This window comes from Peromyscus eremicus, chromosome 20 (genome assembly GCF_949786415.1).
Source record: "Peromyscus eremicus chromosome 20, PerEre_H2_v1, whole genome shotgun sequence".
Lineage (NCBI taxonomy): Eukaryota > Metazoa > Chordata > Mammalia > Rodentia > Cricetidae > Peromyscus > Peromyscus eremicus.
This window is the reverse complement of record NC_081436.1, coordinates 16,161,918-16,182,706: the sequence shown is the minus strand read 5'-3', so window position 1 is coordinate 16,182,706 and position 20,789 is coordinate 16,161,918. Positions and strand designations below refer to the sequence as shown.

The 20,789-nt window shown below is 43.3% G+C and overlaps 1 long non-coding RNA gene across 1 annotated transcript in view; it reads left to right on the top strand.

Moving 5' to 3' along the window:
• Nucleotides 1-16,185: 16,185 nt before the first annotated feature.
• The window catches only part of LOC131896730 (uncharacterized), a 41,984-nt gene continuing 37,380 nt past the window's right edge, over nucleotides 16,186-20,789 (top strand). Inside the window, exons 1-2 of the long non-coding RNA XR_009375501.1 lie at nucleotides 16,186-16,306; nucleotides 17,044-17,150. This is a non-coding gene — a long non-coding RNA (uncharacterized LOC131896730). The remainder of the gene's footprint in view (nucleotides 16,307-17,043; nucleotides 17,151-20,789) is intronic.

Below are 20,789 nucleotides of genomic sequence, written 5' to 3'. Positions count from 1 at the left end.
ATTTTGGATATACATCGCTGTCAGTTTTGCCTTATATGAATGTTTTCTTCCAGCCCACTGCTTGTCTTAAAGCTGCCCTTCATAGACTAGCTGATTTGAATTTTAGGAGACATGTGTGCATATCTTTGTAGTGGTTAATCCTGGTTGTCCACTTGATTTCCTTGTGAAGCACCTAGGAGATCAATAAAGCATCGTCTGTATTTGTGAGGGAGTCTTCAGAGAGGATGCATCAGAAGGGTAAGACCTGCCCTGAATGTGGGCAACACCTGTCCTCATCAGCTGGAGACTGGCTAGTGCAAACATCCTCCCTCCTTCCTTCTCCCTCTTCCATTTTCCTCCTCCTCACTGGCCTAGATGAAGTAAGCGTCTCTGCTCCCTCACACCCTCCCTGCCACACTGGACTGAAACTGTTAGGCAGAACATAGCTTTCCTATCTCAAGTTTCTCAGGTATTTGTTGACTGTGATGGGAAGCTGACCAACAGGCTCTTTGCTGGGGGATATTTCTGTTGTACCTGAGGCTGCCTCAACAAAGCCAATACCACTTGTCACTTTTATAAGGGTATTTTCTCTCTTCTGTGACCTTAGATATTTTTCTTTATTCAGCGTCTAGGTTTTCATTTTTCTTTTTAGCTCTATTGCTTCTGTTGAGCTACTTTTTGCAAAAGGTTTAAGGCCTGTGTCCAGGCTTATGTTTTTAAAATGTGGGGAGCCAATTGCTACAGCAGAATTTCTTGAAAAGACTTTTTCTCTATCAAATTGCCTTTGTCCTTTTGTCAAAGATTGATGGGCTGCACTTGTGTGGGCTCTCCACCCTGTTACATTGATTTGTGTCCATGCTTTTGTCAACACAACACTTTCTTGATTATCGTGCCTCAAAAGTCTTAAAACCAACTACAATGACACTTCAGCTCTTTCCCTCTTTAGCGTCGTGGTGTCTCGAGTTCTCTCCTCTTTCCATATAAACTTTATAATTAGTTTATCGATATCTACAGAATACATTTCTGGCATCTGGATTTGCATTGAGTCAGTGTTGTGGGTGGAATGTGAGAAAAATCAGCATCTAAACAGTATCATGTTTTTTGACCCATGAGCACGAGCTGTCCCTCCAATGAATTTAGCTATTTTAATAACCTTCCTTCAGTTCTCTTCATTTGTGATTAGATATGTATTTGAATACTTTATGTATCCTTGCTATTGGTTTAAAGTTTCAAATTACAACTGTCTGCTGTTAGCATACAGGAGAGTAACTGTCTTTTGTCTATTATTCTTCTACCCTGTGACCTCGCTATAATTGCTTATTATTTTTAAGAGTTATTTGATTTGATTTGGGGTGTGTGTGTGTGTGTGGATTTTTTCCAAATGAAATGTCAGGTATATGCTTTGGCTTTTTAAGGCTTTTTTTTTGCGACCCCCATGCTCCTTTGATGTGATTTATTGTGTGTGTTCACATGTGTGAGTGTGTTTATTTGCTTCTGTGTGTATGTGTATGTGTGTGTATGTGTGTGTGTGTGTGTTTGTGTGTGTATTTGTAAATGCACATGTGTGCAGGTGTGGGTTTATTTATGGGAAGTTTGTATGTCAGGTTCTTTGTGTATCTGTATGCATGTATGTGTTTGTATGGGCATATGTTTATATATAGGTAGGTATTTGTTCAGGTATGGGTGTGTGTTTGTGTATATGTTCTTTTCTTTTCTTATTGCAATATTAGGGTTTTGCATGGTGAAAAGTTGCTTGCCAGTACCATGAAGAAAGGGTTCCATCTTCCATCATGAGCTGTGGGGTAAAGCTGCAGCTTTGTAATGATGTTCTTATCAAGGTTGCTCCCCTCCAGTCCCAGGTTCTCAGGGTTTATCTCATGAATGATGTGGACTTGATGAACATCTCCTCTTAACAGTAGATACGGTGCAATTCCTTTGGTTAATTGTTGATGCTGAGCTGGTCTTACACTCTGTGGTAATTTCCACTCAGATCTTGTGTGTAGTTATTGTATATGTGCCTAGATTTGACCAGTTATCATTATGTTGAGGGATTATTTTTTTAAGATTTACTTTATTATTTGTGTGTATGTGTGTGTGTGTGTGTGTGTGTGTGTGTGTGTGTGTGTGTTGTGTGTGTGTGTAAGTACATGTAAGTGTAGATGCCATTAGAGGCTAGAAGAGAGCATTGGATCCCCTGGAGTAATAGGCACTCAGGAGCCACTTGAGCTGGGAATCAATCCCTAGTCTTGCGAAAGAGCAGCCAGTGATGTTAACTACTGTGCCATCTCCCCAGCCCAGTGTTGAGGAATTCTTGTGAGATACTTTCCCCCGTGATTCTCCCTTTGCTAATTCTTCTAGTTGTGGTGTTACTTAAAGGCTGTCCTCAGAAAATGGATTCCAAGCTCTTCCCTCCCTTTTTCTCTCTAAGTAATTGGTGCTAGGTTTTAATTAAGTGATTGGGAGAGGCTCAAATGAAATCATCTTGGATTTGGTTTTTGTTTTGTTCTGTTGTCAGCTTATTGAATTAATGATTTGTTTTTTATTTAATTTACTTAATATAGATGTCTATTCAAACCTATTCAAGTGATCTTTCCCTGCTGGTATAAATTTTGGTGGTTTGTGTCTTTTAAAAATTGATTTGTTTCATCTAAAATATAAAGTTTATGGTCATAGCCTTATTTTTAGTATAATTTTTTTTCATACAATATATTGTGGTGATATTCTCCTACCCCAATTCCTCCCAGATTCCGCACCTTCCTACCCATCTGTTTTCATATTCTCTCTCCCTGACCTCTTATTCACTCTCTCAAAAAAACAAAAATCAAAACTAACAACAAAAAATCCTGGTATATCAACCACATACATGAGGACAGGCCTCATGCCCAGGAGTCCTTGGCCAACACAAAATGAATTCAATGCTTTTGTTTGTTTGTGTATTTGTGTGGTTGTTTTACAGTGGGCTTTTTGTTTCGCTTTGTTTTGTTTTGGCATTTGGGGCAGATGTGTTTATACTCCTTCACTTCCATCTTTTTACTAAGGCACTGGAGATCTTCCTGTTTGTGTGGTGGGTACTGGGCTCAACAGCAATGATGACCCTTACTGAACTTATGACGTTGATAGTTTGTTTGATAGTTTGTCTGTTTTCTTGATTTTTCAAAATAGAAGTCTATCAGTATTATAATATCTTTCAAAGAATCAACTTGAATTTTGTTGATTTTCCCCATTGTTTTCCTGGCTCAGTTTTATTAATTTCTGCTCTATTTGGCCTGATTTATTTTCTTCTTGATTTAACCCCTGCTCCTTCCCCTGAGCTCTGAATTTACTTCTATTGATTTATTTTTAATCATTAATTTTACTCCCTTCTACAACTTTCAATCTACAACTTTCAATGACTTATCATTTGTATTTAGTTCAGTATCCCTTTACATTTCTCCTGCATTTCCTTCTTCAATCCAAGCACTCTTTAGAAATACGGTGTCTGTCTCCAAGTACTGGAGGATTCTCAGGCTGCTTTTCTGTCACTTTCAGTATTCTAGGAATAAACATTGTTTTCTCACTGGCTAAGTGCGCGTGTGTGTGTGTGTGTGTGTGTGTGTGTGTGTGTGTGTGTGCGTGTGCGTGCATGCGTTTGTGTGAACATGCATATGAGGGTGCCCAGCACCTGTGTGTACATAATGTGGGGCTAGAGATTAACAACGGGTGTCTTCCCTTTTCTCCTCACTTTATTTCTTTTGAGACAAGGTCTCTCACTGAACCTGGGGCTCAGCAACTGGACAAGACTGGCTGGCCAGTGAGCCCCAGTGACCTCCTGCCTCCACCTCTCCAGGGCTAGGACCACAGGGGGTGGTTACACCCCATTTTTACTTGGATGCTGATGATCCAACCTCAGGTCCTCATGTTTACATGGTAGCCACTTTACCAACTGAGCAATTTTCCCTGCCTCTTTCCTTCATTTCAATTTGCGAAGATGCCCCTGTGTCCTCAATTGCAGCCTAGACTGGTGAATGCGTTCTTCAACTTGAGATGACTCTGTGTTTTGCTGCTAGATAGAGTGTTCCGTAAATGTCAATGAGATGTGGCTGATGGATGGCGCTGCTCAGGTCAGCTGTCCCCGTAGTGATTTTCTGCCTGCTTGATCTATCCGTTGCTGACAGAGGGGTGTTGAAGTCTTCCAGTGGGAAAGAAGTTTTGCCCCTCGCTTCTTCCCTGTGTTGCCTGGAGTGTTTTGACACTCCACTGGGTACATATACTTTTAAAATTGCTGTGTCTTCTTGGAGGATTGACTCCTTTATCATTATGTGGTACCTTTCCTCGCCTGGTAACTGTTCCTCTTTAGCAGGCGGCTTTGTTAGTGTTTGTACAGCTGTTCCAGCCTTCCCTTAATTAGCAGCCATGTCACTTCACTCTTAACAGGGTCTTTATATGGTAATTAGAGCCTTTGTGGGAAAACATAGACTTGGGTCTTGGTTTTAGCTACTTTGATAATCTCTGTGCTTTAATTCGCATATTTGGACCATTCACATTTAAAGTGATTTCTTTATAAATTTATTAATAGATACCATATTTATAGCAAATTCTCTCTCTCTCTCTCTCTCTCTCTCTCTCTCTCTCTCTCTCTCTCTCCTCTCTTCTTGGTGTGTGTGTGTGTGTGTGTGTGTGTGTGTGTGTGTGTGTGTGTGTGTTGTATGTACCTGCTAGCACAGGTGTGTGAATGAGTGGGTTTAGGTGTGCCAAGGTCAGAGGACTTGGTGTTCTTTCTATTACTTTTCATCTTATCCCCTCAGGATGGGGTCTCTCATTAAATGTAGAAGTGGGCTATTGTCAGTAAGCCCCAGGGATTGTCTCTTCCCTGCACAACAATGGGGTTAGAGGCACACAGTCACATCTGGTGTTTTTGAATGGGAGGTATTCTAGGATCCAAATTCAGGTCCTCAGGTTGCAGCAAGTGCTCTTACCCACTGAGCCTTTGACTCCTCAGCCCCCATGTTTATGTTTTAATTGTGTTTATTCTTGTTTCTTTCCAACTATTGTCCCCCCTTTTGTTATGTTGTTTTAGCCCTCACATATGAATGAGAATAGTGATGTGTGCCTTTCTGGGTCTGGCTTCTTTCACTTAACATGATTTTCTCTTGTTCCATCCGTTTCTCTATAATTAGTTAATTTACTCTTCTTTATGTCTGAATAATAATTGTCCTCTCCCCCTGCTATGTCACATTCTGAAGGGAAGTCACCTGAATTTGTGTCATTCTCTCACACACAGGAAAGGGGCTTCCTCTGAACCTACCTCTTTCCCCCTGGCTTGCTGGTTCTGAATATAAGATGAATGTGAGGTAGGCAGGTCTAATTCATTTCTCTTTTCCGTCCCACTTTCTGTTTAGTAAGCTTCCTAGGTCTGCAGTTTGGAGGCTTAGCAGTCACTTCACTCGTCTTATCCCCACTCTGCTTTTCTTTCTAGTACACACAGGTGACATCCTGCAATGGTGCTGATGTTTGTGCCTCCCTCAAACTCCACATTGGTACCAAGTCCCCGAGGTGATTTTTGAGGTAGATGTTGATGAGGTCCTGAGGGTGGGACTTTGAGGAAGAGGTTTAATAAGATCAGAAGAAGGGTGTGTCAGAGAGAAGGGAGAGAGAGAGAGAGAGAGAGAGAGAGAGAGAGAGAGAGAGAGAGAGAGAAAGCGCTCATGTTTCTGCCTGTGAAAAAGAAGACATCTATGGATGGACAAAGTAGCAAGCCCTCAACTGACAGAGTCCACTGCCACCTTGATCTTGCAAATCTCCAGAAATAGTTCTGCCATCTGGAGGAAGGTGTTTTGCACACAGCTGGATGGACCCAGACCATGTGTGAGACTGTCGAAAGGCCCTTGGCCCTTGCTTGCTTGTCTGCTCCCTGTTTGCCTCTCAGCTCATTGGTCTCTGCAATCCCACCCTTGAGCTTGGACTGACCAATAGCTGATCAGTTCTTACTTTCAGCGGGCAATCTTTAGTTTCTAGTGTTTCCCTTGATTCTTGGCATCTCCATCTCTCTGATCGCTCTCCTCTGCTTGCTTACTGTGGTCCTCTTTGTCCGTTGGAGTCTTTGGACAGTCTACCCATTCAAGGCCCCAGCTTAGGAAGGCAGACCCTGCCCTCAGACTCTCCTTCTAATTCTTCCTTTGTCTAGAGATTGTTTTCACCTTTTGGAAAAATTGGCTGCCTTCTGTTCCAAGTGCTAGGAAACAATCCTGCCTGTGATAAGCACCCTTTTGGAACAGAGGGGATGGGGAATACAATCTAGAACCCTGGTTAGAGCCCAGTTTCCTCCAGCTTTCAGCCAAAGGGATCCTGTAGCTTTTAGTCAAGGGCATCAAGCGTACATCTGGTTCAGAGTTTCTCTGTCTTCACTGAACAAACTCCTCCCCACTAGCCCCATTTCCAAGGTCCTCTTGTCCATTTGGTCCCCATTTTTTTTCAGGCACATTTCTGGGCCATCTTCTCATGAACATAAGGAAAGACCTTTTCCAGGTGAGAGATGCTCTCCATGGTAAAAAAGACCATGGAGGGATCCTCAGGAGACCATGTAAAGATCAACAGGAGATCATGCCATGAATTGACAGGGGACCACATAAGTATTCACAGAAGACTACTCAGGTCATTCATAGGAGGCCACAGGGTGAGCCACAGGAATCCTTAGGAAACAACTATATACAGTAATCCACAAATAACCAGGCAATAACCCACAGTAGATCCCTTGGGGAAGTGAGTGGTGAATTATGCAAAGTTAAGCCTGTTTTGCCCAGTGGCTGGGCATTTTCATAGCTTCAATCTGATGGCTGCTTTCCTGGGATCTTTGGATGAAGACATTATGATCTAGTTCCTAGAATACAGAGTTCTCTCCCCTCCTCCCTCTCATAAACATCCCCTCTCTCACTAGAAGGTCTTAATGTGAGAAAAAAACTTTCTATGTAAAATCCTGTTTGGAAAATCCAGGTCTTGGTTTCAGGGAAACTGAGGTGGAGAATCTGCCTTCTGCTTCAGGTTCTTCCACCAAGGCAGGTATGATTCTGCAATCTAGACTCATGGTGGGAGCCCTATACCATCATCTTAGTACCTCCTGGTTCTCTGACAATCCCTCTCAACGACCCTCAGCCTGATGGGGCATGGTAGAGATCAAGGATGATCAGGGAGGAGTGGACAGAAGCTTTCATACAAAGAATTTACACTGGGCTTTGATAATAGGAGTAATCTTGGTCCAGATGGAGCCTTGAGGCTTCTTGAGACTGATGCTCCAAGACTCTTGAGTCCCTAGACATGTGAACCTCTCCCAAGCATGTCCTGCCAGCATCGAACCAATGCCTCTCTAGTCTCCCAAGTTCCTTCCAGGGCTCCCCTTACAGTGTAAACATTTAGCAAGTGTTTGTTGAGTGAAAGAATAGAAATTATATCCTGGAATTTTTAGAAGTGCTGTCTTGGGGATAATAATGAACAGATAGAGTAATTAAAACCAGATGCCAAGGAGATTTTTAAATGTCTCAGGGGATGACATTCCCATCGTTTATTTGGTGAAAACTGCTCTCTGCTCCATCTTGAAGCCAGCTCTTTCCTGGCACTGGAGACACGATCTAAACAGCATTTAATTCCAGGACGCTTTTCCCACTTTCTGTTCCTGATCCAGTTTGACTTTAGGCCAAGCCTGATTGGCCTAGCGTGCTGCAAGCCTGTCTCTCCAGACATCACTGCAGGGAACAGCGGCTTCTTATTCTCCCACAAGCCACAGTTAGGACACACGGGAACACACACACAGCACCTGTGTGGTACCCTTACCACACAGCAGGCCCTGGTTCTTCATTTGAGCAGAGAGGAGGAGCTGAGACCCTGCCAGGGGTGCTGCATGGAGGGGAGGTTATTGCTGGCCCAGGGGGAGGTGAAATAGGGGCTAACCAGACAAAAGTGGAGGATGGGGCCCGGAACTGCCAATATGGATAGGTACTGAAGGGACAGAAAAGGCACAGGAAGGAGAGGAAGGGAGAACTCTGAGGTCACCTGGATATCTGCATACCACAGTATTGAGGAGGGCTCACAGAAACTCTGGGCTTCTGCAGGGAGGATCCTGATAGTTGAGTTAGGGACTAACAGCCTAAGATGGTAAGGCGGCTACATCTGTTTTTTCTGGAGGCCAGTGGTTGAGGGGGAACCCAGGATCCTTGTACCACAGTAAGCCCAGAACCAAGGCTTGAAGTACAGTGGGGGAGAGCCAAGCCAAGAGGGGTCTATGACAGAGAAGAAATAGGAGCCTGGGGCATTCTGGCCTGGGGATCTGGTGTTAAAATACAGGGCAATCAACCACACTAAAAGCTACTTGGAAAGATACACACACACACACACACACACACACACACACACACACAGAGATGCACACATACACACACATACACAGATATACACAGATGCACACACATTTAAAATCAAGGTCTTAAATTCATGCCAGCAGGGAAGTTGGTGATCTTGGAAAAGAGTGGGATCAGGGAGCCACATGCAGAAGCAAAACTAAAGTGAGTTTGGGAAACTGTGAGAAGCAAAGATGGAAACAGACAAGGTGTTATGCTAGAAATGTGAGGCTGTAATTATTGGGGAGAACGATGACATCAACGGTGAATTATATCAGTCTTTAGTTTGTTTGTTTTCTTGGTTTTTTGAGACAAGGTTTCTCTGTGTAGTTTTGGTGCCTGTTCTGGATCTCTCTCTATAGACCAGGTTGGCCTAGAACTCACAGAGATCCCCCTGCCTCTGCCTTCTGAGTGCTAGGATTAAAGGCATGTACCACCACTGCCCAGTCAGTCTTTAGTTCTTAAGGTAGTGCATGCACATCAGTCTGCAAGATGTTGGAGGATATTAGGGTTCAGCGGGCACTGGTCACAGTTGTTAGGTCCCTGTTTCCCAGTACAAGGAGTTATATAAAAAGACATGGATAGTAACAGCATCAGAGACAGCAAGAATACACTTTCAAGGGAGAATCTATGCCGGAACAGGAAGGGAGGTTGAAAGTGCAAAGGTTTTCACCTGTCCACAAAAGGTTGGGACTTCCTTGGGTCATTTGCAGAACACAGGCTTTTCTCAGCATGTTCTGTCTGTTACATGTCCACAGGCAGGGTTGCTGGGAGGATATTTCACAGCATTCTTTGCCAGGAGGATTTTTTTGGGTCATAGTCATTCTCAATAAGTTTTACATGAGGCCTTTGGGACCTCATTCTCTACCTCATTCTCCAATCTCATACAGCGGCTCCCATCTTACTCAGCAGCAGCAGAGTCCTCACTGTGAGCAACAAGGATCCGGGCATCTGGTCTGTCTCTAACATTGCATCTCCACATACTAACCATGCCTCTGCCATACAGCCTCACTGTTCGGCCGGGGCATGTATCACTCATGTGCCACTCATGTGTCTTGCACTGCATTGATATCTCTGCTGGGGAACCTTCCTCCAGGTCCTGGGCTTCTTTGAGGTCTTCACTTGCTTGTTCAAATGTCAATGTCCCAACTGGCTTGCAAAGTCTTCCAAGTCTCCGCAGCTCCCGCTACTCCACCTCCCTGCCCAGTATTTTTCCACCCCTCTGGTTCTCACACAATGGAGAGTCATCATTTTGCATCTGGCTGAACTCATATGTGAACATTTGGACAAGATTTTTGTTTTTCTTTTTACCCATCATGATGTTTCATTCTTTGTGTTCCAGACATGGAAGCTGCTTTATAACTTTTCCCTTAATAAATATCCAATATATGCACAGGGCTATTTACAATAACACCAATGACCATGAACTATGCACACTATGCAATTTCTGCTTTCTCTAAATCAGGGTTGACTTTGAGTTTTAAATATGACATAACTCAATTTTCCCGAAATATTGTGGTAGAGATTATCCCACAGCAGTAAGTTGTAGCATTTCACAGTAACTAATATCTTTACACACCAACAGTTGGCATCTATGGCTTTATTGTTTTGCCTACTTGATCTGTCAAAGAATCGAGAGTAACTGTTCAGCTCTCATGGGCACTTAACACATTCTCTCTGTATCTCAACCTGCCTTTTCTCGCTCTGGTTTGATTCTCCATTGTTAGGCCCATGAAGGCTCTCAGCTGTCATCTCCATGTATCGAAATGAACACTTGGTCAATAAGTCACTGTCCATTGTGTCCTGTTTCATGTTTCTTCGCTTTGATTTTACTCTGTGCTGAGCGTGGATTACCTCTTGAGCTCTCCCTGAGTTTTGTGTGCTACACACATCTGTCCAGCCCTTCACTTTTAATCTTCCCAGACCTCTTTGCTTTGGCCATGTGTCTGCTAGTGTGCAGGCTGACTCCTCTTTGTTCCAGCTTAAAGGTCTCTAGTGATGAACTTAATCCCTTCAAATGTTCTGCCAAAGCCTTTCGTTTGGTCCAATTCTTCGTGCTCTTTTTATTCTGATTGTCTTCATTTTGCCTTTGTAGCCCCGTCCTTTTGTGAATTAGGACTGTGAGGGTCTCTGCAGTGCTGATTCAGTTGGTTACCTTCAGCACAGCTTCTAAGTCTTACATACATAGATGTACACTTACACCCTGAACATAAACACAAGCACACAGGCACAGATGCACGCATTCATACTTACATGTATACACACAGGCACTCAAGCTTACACACATGCACAGTGTACACATATAGAGAGAGGCTGCAAAGCCACCCTTCCCAGTGTTCTGTTCATCTTTGTAAACACACACACACACACACACACACACACACACACACACACACACACACATACACTCTCACTATCAATTTCTTATGGAATTAAGCCTCCAGATTTTCAGGTTCTATTGTATACTCTGCAATTTAACAATGTTTATTAGCTTCAAACCCTGTTCCTTACATAGATTCTAGTGTAAGAATTATTAATGATATGTGGCCAGGAGCTGCAACCACAGCAAAAATTAATTGTGTATTTGAATTACTTTGAGTCAGGGTTAGCATCCCCTCCCATGGTCTTCCTGTCCATTCTGGTTGGCTTTGTTACCTTGACTCTGTTTGCAGGTTGATTGGTGTGTCAAGTTGTTTGTCTAGACAGTATGGTTTGCTATATTTCTTTTTTCTTTTTGAAATAGAGAATCACTGTGTACCCCTGAGAATGTGTCCTGGAACCCTGAATCCTGCCTGAGTGCCTGAGTGCTGAGATTATGTCTGGCAAGACCAGTGTGTTTTCAAAACCTTTGGGTCAAAGGCTTTAAATCTTAGATGAGACTTAATTTGGTTACAGTTCAGTTTCAGGAAAAAAAAAAAAACAAACAAGAATGGGATATAGAAAAGCCTCATACATGCTTTCCTTTCCTAGAATGCTGTGGAGAGCAGAGAGTATTGCACCATTGTGCATCAGTAGAGGCTGTGAAGTGGGAGGCAGCAGCTTTTTTTGCTCAGGGCACCAGGCACCCAATGTCCAGGATCAGGCATCAGCTTCACAGAGGAGGCTAAGAAGATTCCTCATGACCAGATCACTAAAATCTCTCATGCTTCTTATTCACAATGCATTTTCACCCTCCTTCTGTAGTTGATGGTAATGCCAGGCTTAAAGAGTGATAGGCTGTCTAGGTCCTAGGCCAGGCATGGGGCCAGGCTCAAGCCATCTTGTCTTGTCTTGCAAATGCTGCTCTCAGGGTGACTTTGACCTGCTTCTTCTCCCTATCCCAAGGTCATCTTCTCTTCAGCTTGTAATCCTCAAGGAGATGTAGCCCAATATGTGATCAAGTCAGATGAGAAGGGAAGAGAAAGGACAATAAGAATGGCCTCCTGGGTTCCCGGGCACCTCTCCCTAGGGGATATGCAGCCTTATTATCCTAGGGGATATGCAATCACACTGTGATTTAAAAATGACCCTCTGGTTGTTTCATACAATGAAACTATGATTACTACGATTTTACTAGAACAGAAGGGGCTTGGGGCTGGTGCAACCAATACAGCATTCCATTAGAATTGAGGTAAAAAAAGAAGAGAAAGAAACAGAAGCTGAGCTCCTAAGAAGAGCACCCTTCCTAGTTGAGAGAGCCAGGGACTTAGCTCAATGGAGAGACAACAAGTCAGAGCAAAATGAACAATAATACTTTTATCTTGTACAAAAGGCATATGTGTGTCTATAATTAGCAAACCCATTAAGCACAAGTCTGATAACTGTGTTACAGAATTCAAAGTCTGAACGAGTAAGAAACCCAACCACACAGCCCAACCAGGGCTAAGTGGAAGATGTGCTTTGCTTCCACGGGAATCACAAAGGATCCTGAGCCTGGATCCTGAGAGAACACTGTTGGGGACAGAAGGAAATACACCTATGTCTGAGGGTTACTGTACTACTCATCTGTCTGTTGCTGTGGTGAAATACCATAACTAAATCAACTGAAGGAAACTTCTGGATTGGGGTTTCAGAAGGATAGACTCCACGATGGCAGGGAAGGCAAGGCATGATAGCAGGAGCAGAAAGCTGGCTGATCACATTTTCATCCACACATAGCATGTGTAAAGGAAGAACAGGAGGTGGAGCAAGGCTACAAACCCTCAAAAGCCCACCCCCAGTGACATACTTCCTCCAGCAAGGCCCTCATCTCTGAAAGGTTCCATAACCTCCCCAAACAGCGCCATCCACTGAAGCTCACGTTCAAATACATGAGCCTGTGGGTGCTGGTTCTCATTCAAACCACAGCAGTGGTTGACATAGAAATCTACTCAAACTCAAGAGCTCCTTCAGATGACATACTGAGAAAACTCCACAGGGATCAGTCACTGTGTCTGAGCGCTGGCGCTTACTTCCTGAGCCAGTCTCCTGATATGGTCAGTGGGGATGAACCAGGCCAGGCTGGAGGGGTCTCAGCAAGACTGAGGCTGAGGTAAGTTTATTCTAAGCAATCAGACTTTTTATACACTTATCAAAGCAGAATATAATGACAATTGCCAGGATATCATGGCAGTTGCAGGCTAGATTGATGTATCATACTAATTGTTTAGCCAAGTTTCTACATGCTTTGCTTACTTCTGGGGAACAGAGAAAAACACAGGTGGCCTGCATGCTTCACTGACTGAGGGAGTGCCTCAGTTTCCCAGGAACTGGAAAGCACACAGCGCCCCAGGAGCTGTGGACTCAAAACTTAGAAACCCATGATGCATGCCTTTAAAGGCAGCGAGATCAGGCCAACTCCATCCCCTGAAACATGTACACTAGTTACTGTTTCATTGCTGTTACCAAATAGTCAACAAGAAGAAACTTAAGGAGGGGTTTATCTGGGCTCAAGGTTTGAGAGTACAGACCGTGATAGTAAGAAGGCAGGAGAACAGAGAATTCAGATTAGTACTGAGGCATCAAGATTGATGTATAAAAGAAGCCATTGAACAGAAAGGCTTGAAACCACTCCCCGCCAGGATTGTAAGTTTGTTGCAGGGCATGTTCACAGTTTAAAGATACAGGGAAGCCATGACAGCAGGAGCTTGAGGCAGCTGGTCACACTGCCTCTGCAGTCAGGAAGTAGAAAGAATGCCGACGTTCAGCTCACACTCTCCTTTTTTTCAGCCTGGGACCCCAGTCTATGGCATGGGAGTGCCCTCCTTCAGAGTAGGTCTTCCCTGCTCACTTAAACCTTTCTGGAAACACCCTTATGACATAGCAGAGGTGTGTTTCCATGGTGATTTTTAGACTCATCTGAGTTTGACGTTGAAGACGAGCCATCACAGCTATCATGCATTACAACTCCACAGAACTGACATAGCCATGATGGTGGCCAGATGCAAAATGTCAGCAGCCGGAAGAGGGGGTCCCTGGATCCGCTTTGCAACTAGAGGACTGCAATTACACAGCACTGTGGAGACTTCACACATGCTTAGAATAAATGCCATAAAGAAATGTTCAGTACCTGACATGCTCAGTGTATTAATTAATTAAATTATTCCACAATATGCATATAAAATCACATTGTGCTCCATCAATGTATGCAATTGTTACTTGGCAAAATTTCAAATGTCTCATACCCAAAACTGACAGGTAAGTGAAATATGAATATGTTCATTGGCTTTATGCAATCATTCTACATTGTATATAAATATAATAGCACAATATATGCCATCCATTTATATATAATTATAATTTGTCAAGTAAAAATAACATTAATTTAAAAATAAAATACACAAAAGGAATGAGAATCTCTCAAAACCAAGAATTACAACAGAATAAATCACACAACATGTGAAAATAAAGGATGTTCGACTTCACACTCTCACATTTTGATTCAATAGCTGTTCAAATAGAACATCCATGAACTAAAATATAAACATCAAGAAGTTTAAGATACTAGTACAGAAGTGTGTGAAAGGGAGATTTTGAGACTTGGGTAGTAGAATGAGGTCATGTGAGCTTCAGAATTCAAGGGGAAAGAGAAAGACAGGAGTATACACAGAGAATGAGCAAGAACTTTCCAGAGTTTATGAATGCTAATGATTCCCACAAAGCTTGTCCAGCCTCAAGCAAGGTTGAATAACTGTAAGGCCGTGTCCCGATACAGCATAGCAACAAAGACCAAGGGAAGACCTGAAAGACATTATCAGCGAAGGAGCTGTGAGTGACAGGCCCTCATGTGGGTTACTGGCTTCCAGAAGTACCAGAAGACAGTGGCCACGTGTTGAGAGAAAATTATTGCCACCTGATGTTGTGTTCCTGAGGAGTAGAGAAATGAATATTTTCACACAGACATGTACACACACACACACACACACACACACACACACATACACACACACACACACACACACACACACAAGCACATGCTCAGATCAACATCTGACTTGTGTAGTTGGGCTAGAGTTATCAAAAAGAACAGATCCAAGGGCATGGAGTGGGGGATGGGCTCTGTGTCCAGTGGAATAGTTAACACATCACTGAGAACAGGCAATGCTCTAGAAGACATTCAGAATCAGACACCACAACACTGAAAGTTATACTTCAGTGGTAAGCAAAGTGACTCTTGAAGGGACACCCAACGTCCAAAGAGGACCTGAAGGGCCTGGTGCTGGGTGGTAGAGTGCTTGTCTGGCATGTGCAAGACCCTGGATCTTACACACTCACAGACACACGACACAGACTTGGAACGTGCACTCTCATCAACAAACTGGCAACCACATTCCCAGGAGTCAAAACAGAAGGTGAAGCTAAAAAGCTTTAAAAATCCCCAAAATAGCTTCTCTGTGTGGCGTAGGAGGAGAGATCATTGCAACTGAAGCCTTTCCACATAGTGTTTAAAAAGCAGTTAGAGATATTGATTACCTTGAAATTTTGTGGAGTTTAAATTCAGTTCAAAGCTTGTGGGATATCCACAAAGATATAAATAGAACATGTAGTTTCATTTTTTTTTTTTTTTTTAAAAAAGATGTAGTTCAGGTGTGATGTAGGATGATGGTCCTATCTTGTCGTGTACATCAAAATGGACCACACATCTGACATGTGGCAAGATACAGACCGCAGGGAACGGGTGTCGAGTACCGTGGCCCTGAAAGAAATGAAGAAGGTAGGAAGTCCTTACATTGCTTCCAGTTTGCATCTACGGATATTTTGCAACTAATATATATGAAAGAGGTTCCCATTAGAAGACAGGAACCTGGATCAGTTGAGAAGACCATGACTACAGTTTGGGGGTGCCAACATCTGGAGATTTTTCAGAGTCTGAATTCAATGACGGCCAGGCTATCCTTCTAGATATGCAGGGTCACAAGAGTTTGGTGCTAAATGTTATGTTCTGTGGTTTGATGGATTTTCCTGGGGAGACAAGAACAAATGCCTATTCATCCCAGATTGGGCACCAAGGATATACCAAAGAGACAATTCTATCCAAGTCCACCTTGAAGAATAATGAGTTTATTTGGTTTCCTTAGAGGAACATGGGGGAGGTGGTACTGAAGGGACATGGTAATTCAAAAACAGATGTACCATTGAAAAGTTCTACCCCTGCCTGGGTGACAGCCTCAGGAAATAGCATCGTGGAGTCTTGCCTTCATATTATCTTCTAGCCTCTTCCAAGACCACCTGTAGCTGAGGGAGAGGAACATAATTGCTGTAATCCCAAGGGAGGGTCCCCATTCTGTCTACCAGGGAGTGTAAATAGCTCTATTACAGTTTCCAAAGACATAGCTATTACTTCATTGTTCTGCTTATTTTGTTGCCATGACTACAGGGTCAAACATTCTGTAGGTCTCTGTAGCACCCTCTTCTCCATGACAGTGAGGTCATGCCAGGAGGAAATGACTTCTTCCAGACACCAGTCCAGATGTGTCAGACTACCAAACCAGGACTAGAGGGAGGTAAGCGAGCTCTCCTGACCCATAGAGCTGGGGCAGTGTAAGTTCTGACCAGTTATAATGAAGCATCTTTTCTCAACAACTATGACATTAGTAGAATTCCCAAAGGGACAAATTAGCAGTGGAAGGGGAATGTTAAGCAAACTACCATAGAACACTTCAAATGAGCAGTGCTCATCAGCAAGCAAATTTCTTTGACGATCAGGCTGTGCTTGGCTTTAAGTCACCCCACATTGTATAAAATAGTGACTTCAGACTGGGTCTCTCTCTGGAGACTCTATTATACAAGCAGTATTTGGCTCCATTTTGAGTGTGGAAGCAGAGGCTGGATGCCTCTACATCTTGCTGCCACATAGACACCACCATCTTCCTGCACTACCCATGGGGTCAAAGCCTCAATGTGGGCCCCAGATTATTGTAGGCCTCTGAGTGACACCATGGGGCCATTGGAAACTAATAAAATTCTGTCCTTGCAAATTGCTGAAACCCAGGGAGCCATTTTCTTCCAAAATTATCTTTAAAAAATGGTTTGTCTAGTTCTGTTCTCATTCTCTCTCTCTCTCTCTCTCTCTCTCTCTCTCTCTCTCTCTCTCTCTCTCTCTCTCTCTCTCTCTCTCCCTCCCTCCCTCCCTCTCTCTCTCTCTCTCTCTCTCTCCCTCTCTCTCTCTCTCTCTCTCTCTCTCTGTGTGTGTGTGTGTGTGTGTGTGTGTGTGTGTGTGTGTGTGTCACATTGTGTGCAGGTCCTCCCAGAATCCAGAAGGGGAGAGCACTAGATCCCCTGGAGCCGGAGTTACAGATGGTCATGAGCTACCTGATACGGATGCTGGGAACTAATCTTGGGTTCACTGTAAGTGCAGCAAAAACTCTTAAACACTGAGCCCTCTCTTCAGCCCTCATTATCCCCTTTTGAATGGGATCATCCTCAACTAATCTCATCCACTACTGGGCTCACCATTGCCCTGTGTCCTTCCTCCTGTGATGTTCTGGATGCAGGTGACACATTCCTTGACTTACACCAAGTAAAAGTAATTTTCTACAACATATTGAATCCCAGCATTTTGAGGGAAGAGGCAGCCTGATCTACAAAGTAAGTCCTGGCCCAGCCAGCAATATGTCTCAAAAAAAGTAATCTTCTTCAAGAAGAAATATATGCAGAACCTCACCCTAAATTTTAGATTATTTGTGTAGTGAAGTCTAAGATTGCATGGCTAATGATACTTACGATGTTGAACTAAGGCAATAATTAGATGAGAATTTGGGGACCCTGGAACTGGATGAATCTATTTTGCATATGAAACAAAGGCATATTCAGGGGGCAAAAAGTAGATGGCCCAGCACAAAACAACACTTCCCCCCTCCAAATGTCCATCCCTGTACTTGATTCCCTTTGTACTCCTTACATTCTTTATGTGCATAGAAGAGATGGGCAGTAATAAATGTGTTTTATAAGCCATTGCACTTGTTGCAATTTATTAAAGAAACAACAGGAAACTAATACAAATGGAAATTATTGAAGGAAAATTAGCAACGGAAATTAAGGGCTCAGTACATGAGTTTACTGCTAATTCATAGCCAATAAAAGACTCGGTAGAGATATCCAGGCGGAAGGGTAAAAAATATCCAGGTAAAAAAAGATATCCAGGAAGGGTAAAAAAGAATGAAGGGCATCACATACACACACACACACACATACACACACACACACACACACACACACACACACACACACAGAAAGAGAGAGAGAGAGGGAGAGAGAGAGAGAGAGAGAGAGAGAGAGAGAGAGAGAGAGAGAGAGAGAGAGAGAGAACAAAGGGCCAGAGAGGGACTCAGAAAAGGCTCCTATAATAAAAATGAAAAATTAGGTAGTATGGATACCCTTTAGAAAAATATGAATTACCAATTACCTCAAGATGAAATCATTAGAGAATTTGAAACAGTAATTTAAAACCTCTCTTCAAAGATACCTCAAGGTCCACTCATTCTTCAGAAGTATTTGAACCATTTTGAGAGGAAAAAAAAATTCATTTTTCTTCACCTCTTAAGGATGATGTTGAAAGAGTCTTCACAGAGTTACTGTGAGCATGCTAACCAACTTCCAGAACAGACAAGAAATAAAACTGTACTGACGAATTGAATGTGAACCCAAACAAAACATGAGTGTGCTCAATGCAGGTGCTTTTTTACTGTGTTGTGAGTGTGCAGGGGCATGTGGAGGCCAGAGGCACCGTTAGATGTCTTCCTCACTCATTAGCCACAGCATTTTTAAAACTGTATAATTAGTTGACAGTTGCATACATGTATTAATATAATGAAATGTAGTCATCTTCACTCCACCATTCCTCTCTCGGACACCACTCCCTCTCCCTTCTCAAAAGTCGCCCTCCTGCTTGCATGTCTTTGTGTGTGTGTGACCCATTGAGTTCAATTAGCTTCTAGTCAGAGCGTGGCTGGCTGAGCATGTGTGGGAGATAATTTGCTAGAGTATGAACAACTTCTCCGTAGCTACACTGGCTACACTCCACTAAGAACTGTCTGTCGTTAATAGTTCCTCAAGGAAGGATGGATTTCAGGGGTCCCTCCCCTATCCATGATGACAAGTTGAGGGAACCAATCCTGTGCTGGTCATGCATAGGTAACAACAGCTGTAGTTGGCTCATGAGCGCTGCAGCCGTGTGGTGTTCAGAAGACAGCTCTTTGAAGTATATCTCCTCATTCTCTAGTGCTCATTTTCTTGAGACAGGGTTTCTCACTGAACCTGGAGTCCAATGATTCCAGTAGGCTGATTGACTGGCTGACCAGAGAGTCCCAAGTATCCCCCTGTCTCTGGGAGGTGTCCTTCCCTAGCACTGGGATTACAGGCATGTGTTAACATGTCCAACGGTTTGCATGGGTCCTGTGGATCTAAACTTAGTTCCTTAAGCTTATGTGGTATCCAGTATTGACTGAACCATCTCCCTAGCTATTAACCCAGGTACACATAAAACCTCTAACCCTATCACAAACAGGTTTCCTCTTAGAGTACCAATTTGTCAGAACATTAGCATCAAGTCAACTCAGCACATCTACAGATTAAAATTGGAAAATGAAAACAACAACAGAAAATTAGGTATCAATCTACCTCATGACCCAGCAATACTACTCTTGGGCAGAAATCTAAAGGATACTCAGTTATACCACAAGGATACTTGCTCAACTATGTTCATAGCAGCTTTATTTATAACAGCCAAAGCTTGGGAACAATCTAGATGTCCCTCAACTGAAGAATGGATAAAGAAAATACTCCATTTACACAATGGAGTATTACTCAGCTGGTAAAAACAATGACATCAGGAAATTTGATGGCAAATGGATGGAACTAGAAAAAATCATCCTGAGTGAGGTAACCCAGACCCAGAAAGTCAAGCATAGTATGTACTCACTCATAAGTGGATACTAACTGTAAAGAACAACCACACTACAATCCACAAACCGAGAGACGGTAGGTAACAAAGAGGATCCAAGGGGGAACACATGGATCTCTCTGGGAAGGGGAAATAGAGGAGATCTCCTGGTTGGGCTGGGGGCAGGTGGGCATGTGAACTTGAGGGATTGGGTTGGGGGGTGGGTATAGGGGAGCAGTACTGAGAGAGATAACTGGAAAGGGGGGCCTTTACAGAGTCAGGTAGAAGCCTGATGTGAGGGAAACTTCCACAAATCTAAAAGGATGGCCCCAGCTAAGACTCCTGGCAGTAGTATATGCATAGGCTGAACTGACCATCCCCTGTGGTTGGGTTGGTAACTACCCCAGTTGTCACTGGAGAGCCTTCCTCCAATGACTGATGGAGGCAGATTCAGCAACCCAGCCAAATATTGGGCTGTGGAGTCCTACTGAGGAGAGGGAAGAGGGATTGTAGGAAACAGGATTGTCAGGAACATCACAGGAAACCCCACATAAACCACTACAACCATCAACAAGGGAGCAGGAAAGGGACCTAACTAGGCTCTTGGCATATATGTGACAGTTGTGAGGCTAGGTCTATATGTGAGTCTATATTGTGGGCAACGGGAACAGGTGGCACTTTGATTGGCTGTTGGGAACCTATTCCTTATTCTGGATTGCTTTGGCCAGCCTGAATACAGGGGGGTGTGCTTGATCTTATAGCAGCTTGAAATGCCATGCCTTGCTGAAGTCCATGGGAGGTCTGCCCCTTTCTGAGCAATTATGAAGGAGGGGTGGAGTGGATGGGCAGTGGGGAGGAGCGGGGAGAGAGTGGGAGGAGAGGAGAGACTGCAGTCGAGATGTTAAATAAATAAATAAACCAAAAGTAAATAAATACTAATCCACTATTCAAAAAAAGAAAACAACAACAAAAAAGTTAGAAAGCATGAAATCAGCTGACTTTGTAAAACCCCTGTCCACTCATACCCTCAGAAGGCTCCTTGAACACAGTATTTACCTGGTTAAGAGCCCTCTCTTAACCAGGTAAATACCATGGATGCTGCGAAA